Source organism: Hydra viridissima, unplaced genomic scaffold, assembly GCF_058129835.1.
Source record: "Hydra viridissima isolate aposymbiotic clone 2 unplaced genomic scaffold, HvirCarnegie_v1 scaffold_12, whole genome shotgun sequence".
In the NCBI taxonomy this organism is placed as follows: domain Eukaryota; kingdom Metazoa; phylum Cnidaria; class Hydrozoa; order Anthoathecata; family Hydridae; genus Hydra; species Hydra viridissima.
The window spans coordinates 2,501-9,552 of NW_028324311.1; positions in this window are offsets into that span (position 1 = coordinate 2,501).

Sequence of the window (7,052 nt, forward strand, 5' to 3'; positions counted from 1 at the left end):
CCCTAACCCTAACCCTAACCCTAACCCTAACCCTAACCCTAACCCTAACCCTAACCCTAACCCTAACCCTAACCCTAACCCTAACCCTAACCCTAACCCTAACCCTAACCCTAACCCTAACCCTAACCCTAACCCTAACCCTAACCCTAACCCTAACCCTAACCCTAACCCTAACCCTAACCCTAACCCTAACCCTAACCCTAACCCTAACCCTAACCCTAACCCTAACCCTAACCCTAACCCTAACCCTAACCCTAACCCTAACCCTAACCCTAACCCTAACCCTAACCCTAACCCTAACCCTAACCCTAACCCTAACCCTAACCCTAACCCTAACCCTAACCCTAACCCTAACCCTAACCCTAACCCTAACCCTAACCCTAACCCTAACCCTAACCCTAACCCTAACCCTAACCCTAACCCTAACCCTAACCCTAACCCTAACCCTAACCCTAACCCTAACCCTAACCCTAACCCTAACCCTAACCCTAACCCTAACCCTAACCCTAACCCTAACCCTAACCCTAACCCTAACCCTAACCCTAACCCTAACCCTAACCCTAACCCTAACCCTAACCCTAACCCTAACCCTAACCCTAACCCTAACCCTAACCCTAACCCTAACCCTAACCCTAACCCTAACCCTAACCCTAACCCTAACCCTAACCCTAACCCTAACCCTAACCCTAACCCTAACCCTAACCCTAACCCTAACCCTAACCCTAACCCTAACCCTAACCCTAACCCTAACCCTAACCCTAACCCTAACCCTAACCCTAACCCTAACCCTAACCCTAACCCTAACCCTAACCCTAACCCTAACCCTAACCCTAACCCTAACCCTAACCCTAACCCTAACCCTAACCCTAACCCTAACCCTAACCCTAACCCTAACCCTAACCCTAACCCTAACCCTAACCCTAACCCTAACCCTAACCCTAACCCTAACCCTAACCCTAACCCTAACCCTAACCCTAACCCTAACCCTAACCCTAACCCTAACCCTAACCCTAACCCTAACCCTAACCCTAACCCTAACCCTAACCCTAACCCTAACCCTAACCCTAACCCTAACCCTAACCCTAACCCTAACCCTAACCCTAACCCTAACCCTAACCCTAACCCTAACCCTAACCCTAACCCTAACCCTAACCCTAACCCTAACCCTAACCCTAACCCTAACCCTAACCCTAACCCTAACCCTAACCCTAACCCTAACCCTAACCCTAACCCTAACCCTAACCCTAACCCTAACCCTAACCCTAACCCTAACCCTAACCCTAACCCTAACCCTAACCCTAACCCTAACCCTAACCCTAACCCTAACCCTAACCCTAACCCTAACCCTAACCCTAACCCTAACCCTAACCCTAACCCTAACCCTAACCCTAACCCTAACCCTAACCCTAACCCTAACCCTAACCCTAACCCTAACCCTAACCCTAACCCTAACCCTAACCCTAACCCTAACCCTAACCCTAACCCTAACCCTAACCCTAACCCTAACCCTAACCCTAACCCTAACCCTAACCCTAACCCTAACCCTAACCCTAACCCTAACCCTAACCCTAACCCTAACCCTAACCCTAACCCTAACCCTAACCCTAACCCTAACCCTAACCCTAACCCTAACCCTAACCCTAACCCTAACCCTAACCCTAACCCTAACCCTAACCCTAACCCTAACCCTAACCCTAACCCTAACCCTAACCCTAACCCTAACCCTAACCCTAACCCTAACCCTAACCCTAACCCTAACCCTAACCCTAACCCTAACCCTAACCCTAACCCTAACCCTAACCCTAACCCTAACCCTAACCCTAACCCTAACCCTAACCCTAACCCTAACCCTAACCCTAACCCTAACCCTAACCCTAACCCTAACCCTAACCCTAACCCTAACCCTAACCCTAACCCTAACCCTAACCCTAACCCTAACCCTAACCCTAACCCTAACCCTAACCCTAACCCTAACCCTAACCCTAACCCTAACCCTAACCCTAACCCTAACCCTAACCCTAACCCTAACCCTAACCCTAACCCTAACCCTAACCCTAACCCTAACCCTAACCCTAACCCTAACCCTAACCCTAACCCTAACCCTAACCCTAACCCTAACCCTAACCCTAACCCTAACCCTAACCCTAACCCTAACCCTAACCCTAACCCTAACCCTAACCCTAACCCTAACCCTAACCCTAACCCTAACCCTAACCCTAACCCTAACCCTAACCCTAACCCTAACCCTAACCCTAACCCTAACCCTAACCCTAACCCTAACCCTAACCCTAACCCTAACCCTAACCCTAACCCTAACCCTAACCCTAACCCTAACCCTAACCCTAACCCTAACCCTAACCCTAACCCTAACCCTAACCCTAACCCTAACCCTAACCCTAACCCTAACCCTAACCCTAACCCTAACCCTAACCCTAACCCTAACCCTAACCCTAACCCTAACCCTAACCCTAACCCTAACCCTAACCCTAACCCTAACCCTAACCCTAACCCTAACCCTAACCCTAACCCTAACCCTAACCCTAACCCTAACCCTAACCCTAACCCTAACCCTAACCCTAACCCTAACCCTAACCCTAACCCTAACCCTAACCCTAACCCTAACCCTAACCCTAACCCTAACCCTAACCCTAACCCTAACCCTAACCCTAACCCTAACCCTAACCCTAACCCTAACCCTAACCCTAACCCTAACCCTAACCCTAACCCTAACCCTAACCCTAACCCTAACCCTAACCCTAACCCTAACCCTAACCCTAACCCTAACCCTAACCCTAACCCTAACCCTAACCCTAACCCTAACCCTAACCCTAACCCTAACCCTAACCCTAACCCTAACCCTAACCCTAACCCTAACCCTAACCCTAACCCTAACCCTAACCCTAACCCTAACCCTAACCCTAACCCTAACCCTAACCCTAACCCTAACCCTAACCCTAACCCTAACCCTAACCCTAACCCTAACCCTAACCCTAACCCTAACCCTAACCCTAACCCTAACCCTAACCCTAACCCTAACCCTAACCCTAACCCTAACCCTAACCCTAACCCTAACCCTAACCCTAACCCTAACCCTAACCCTAACCCTAACCCTAACCCTAACCCTAACCCTAACCCTAACCCTAACCCTAACCCTAACCCTAACCCTAACCCTAACCCTAACCCTAACCCTAACCCTAACCCTAACCCTAACCCTAACCCTAACCCTAACCCTAACCCTAACCCTAACCCTAACCCTAACCCTAACCCTAACCCTAACCCTAACCCTAACCCTAACCCTAACCCTAACCCTAACCCTAACCCTAACCCTAACCCTAACCCTAACCCTAACCCTAACCCTAACCCTAACCCTAACCCTAACCCTAACCCTAACCCTAACCCTAACCCTAACCCTAACCCTAACCCTAACCCTAACCCTAACCCTAACCCTAACCCTAACCCTAACCCTAACCCTAACCCTAACCCTAACCCTAACCCTAACCCTAACCCTAACCCTAACCCTAACCCTAACCCTAACCCTAACCCTAACCCTAACCCTAACCCTAACCCTAACCCTAACCCTAACCCTAACCCTAACCCTAACCCTAACCCTAACCCTAACCCTAACCCTAACCCTAACCCTAACCCTAACCCTAACCCTAACCCTAACCCTAACCCTAACCCTAACCCTAACCCTAACCCTAACCCTAACCCTAACCCTAACCCTAACCCTAACCCTAACCCTAACCCTAACCCTAACCCTAACCCTAACCCTAACCCTAACCCTAACCCTAACCCTAACCCTAACCCTAACCCTAACCCTAACCCTAACCCTAACCCTAACCCTAACCCTAACCCTAACCCTAACCCTAACCCTAACCCTAACCCTAACCCTAACCCTAACCCTAACCCTAACCCTAACCCTAACCCTAACCCTAACCCTAACCCTAACCCTAACCCTAACCCTAACCCTAACCCTAACCCTAACCCTAACCCTAACCCTAACCCTAACCCTAACCCTAACCCTAACCCTAACCCTAACCCTAACCCTAACCCTAACCCTAACCCTAACCCTAACCCTAACCCTAACCCTAACCCTAACCCTAACCCTAACCCTAACCCTAACCCTAACCCTAACCCTAACCCTAACCCTAACCCTAACCCTAACCCTAACCCTAACCCTAACCCTAACCCTAACCCTAACCCTAACCCTAACCCTAACCCTAACCCTAACCCTAACCCTAACCCTAACCCTAACCCTAACCCTAACCCTAACCCTAACCCTAACCCTAACCCTAACCCTAACCCTAACCCTAACCCTAACCCTAACCCTAACCCTAACCCTAACCCTAACCCTAACCCTAACCCTAACCCTAACCCTAACCCTAACCCTAACCCTTTAACCTTAACACTAAACTCCTGCTTGATATCCTCGTCCCCAGGTTTCCAAACCGTAACCCCAACCCCCTCTAATCCTAACCCCCTTACCCTCTAACTCTCCCCTCTCAAAAAAACAAAAAAACATAAAAAAGAAAACAAAACGAAAAAAAAACTTGCTTCCCTCCTCCCTTTTAGCTCTAGGATGCAATACCTTTTTGCCGCCCTCCGCTAGAAGGGAGTAGGGAGTAACGAAAGCTTGACATCAAAGTAGCGTTTCGTATGAGATTTATTTGCCAAAATTTGAGCGTTTTTAAAAAAGCCAAGACTTCGTCAGAGGGGTTTCTTCTTTTCTCCTAAACCTATCGATCGATTAAAAATCTCAAAGCAAAGAAATTCAAAACAAAATACAAAAGCGGGAAGTTTTAGTTTCTGCACCACAAGCCAAGCACTAGTTCAAACTGGAGATAATAAAAGGAAATCGAATGATCTCACTTCTCAAACCACTGAGCTGCCATTGGTCGGCAGTTTCATGTTTGGAGACTATTGAGCTGCCATTGGTCGGCTGTTTAATCGTTGCGATTGGTCGGCAGTTTTATGGTTGGAGACCATTGAGAGATATAAAAGGAACTTTTTTTATTTTGAGCACAACATTAAACGCTTAATCGTTAGATGTTGCTATAAAGACACCCTTAGAATGCCGAATTGAAAAAAAAACAAAAACAAAAACAAACAGAAAAAAAAAAAAAAGAAACCGAAACGGGCATTCTTTTGAGCATAACGTTAAAAGCTAAATCGTTAGAGGTTTTATTAAAAAGGCACCTTTAGAATGCGATGTCCTAAAATATTTTCCTCCATATTTTAAAAAGTAAACAAATACAAAACTAAGTCTCACAACTGGCGACAACTTTCAATAAGCAAACAAAGCAACAATCTTCCTTTCGAATTCTTTATATTTTAAACTAAGACGAACAAAGAAAAACAAAAACACAAACAAAAACAAAAACAAAACAGAAAAGGGAGAAAGAGTGAGTCGACTGATTTTGCTAAACTGCCTTAGACGAGAAGTCATAAACGTTTGCTGACATGTTAAGACATTTTAAGCCTTTGCTATTATCATGAGGCTTTTGCTCCACGAGCCAAAAAAGTACGCTAGAGTTGACAAACTGCATCGCGGTCAAAAAGTGTAATTACGCCAACACTTTTATCCGTTTTTAAGCATTTCGTTTTCGCACGAACAACAATTAAAGCAGCTCGTTGAGCTTAACGACGTTCGTATTTTTTTTCGAAGCCAAAACTTCGGCTATAAGTAGAATGAAGAGGCACTTCGAAAAACAACAAAGCTGTTCGCAGTCGATAGCAACGAGCGACAACATCTCTGCGAGTCTGGCATCAAGGTAAACAATTTTTTTTTACATTTTCATTTGTTAGTGCCACTTTTGTGTACATTATGTATTCAAAAATTTCTTGCTGACGCTAGATTTTTCGTTTTCAATGAACAACAGTTGCAACCTCTAGCCGTTTGCTAAAACAGCTTGCTAGGACAACCAAATCAATCATATGTTGTGAAAATTTCTTTTTGTTCAACTGACTAAGGCAGATCGAGCGAACGCTTTTTTTTTATAACTTGCTTGTATCATATTGCTATTAAGAAAACAGCGTTGTGTATCCTAAACGTGACATAATTGGCAATTATCCGTAACTAAAAATAAGATAGAAATTACAAACTTGATACCATATTTTAATTACTGTAACAAAACTAGACGTCATCGCGTGAGAAAAAAAATGTTTATGACACATAACCTCTTGTTTTGTTTTTGTTTTTATTATCTTATTTATTTATAATTTTTTTTCTTCACTTTTTCCTTTAATCTTTTTTCTTTCGTCCAAAAAGCGTTTTGAATTTGCCTCGCCACAAGCGATGAAATCGATAAAAAAACCTGCTCGGACATTCTCAATTCTCAACAACAAAAGCAATCAAAGGTCTAGCTTTAGAGCACGTGCGCCAACAGGTTGATGAAACCGTTCAAACATGCCCGATCGCTAGAATTTAAAAAAAAAAAACAAACCAGAAACGAACCAAAATATAAAAAAAAAAAACAAAAACAAAAAAGGACATCTCTAGAACGCTTAAGTTTTATAAAATATTTTCCTCTGCGTTTTTAACCAGCTAAACTGTCGTAAAGTTTTTTCGGTGCAGTTCATTTAAAAAACTTAGTTTTCAACTTTTAAACGTTTTAGACTTCTCGTTTAAGGCAGTCGAGAGAAATGAGTCGACTCACTCTCTCTCTCCCTTTTCGGTTTTGTTTTTGTTTATTTGTTTTTGTTTTTTCTTCGTTTGCCTTCGTTTGCCTTTGTTTGCTTTTCTAAAAGTTGTCGTGCCATGCGAGACTTAGCTTTTTTTTTTGCTCAAATTGAGCACAAGTGAGTTTCTAGTCTTGAAAGTGTGCAAAGTGTGGGCCAATCTGGTGGCTGGAGTGATGACACGTGAATGCTGGAAATTCCAGACATTGAGCGGATCCAGCGTACATAGAAAGAAAATGTAGCATTCACGTGGGTCTCTCCTAAGCGTGCCATTGGTCGGTCTGCTGTCCTTAAGTACCCCCCCTCCCCCCCTCAACGTCACGTTTGCTCAACTTTCTCGGTCTTTGGCGCCCAGAGAAAGCTTGAGGAAGGAT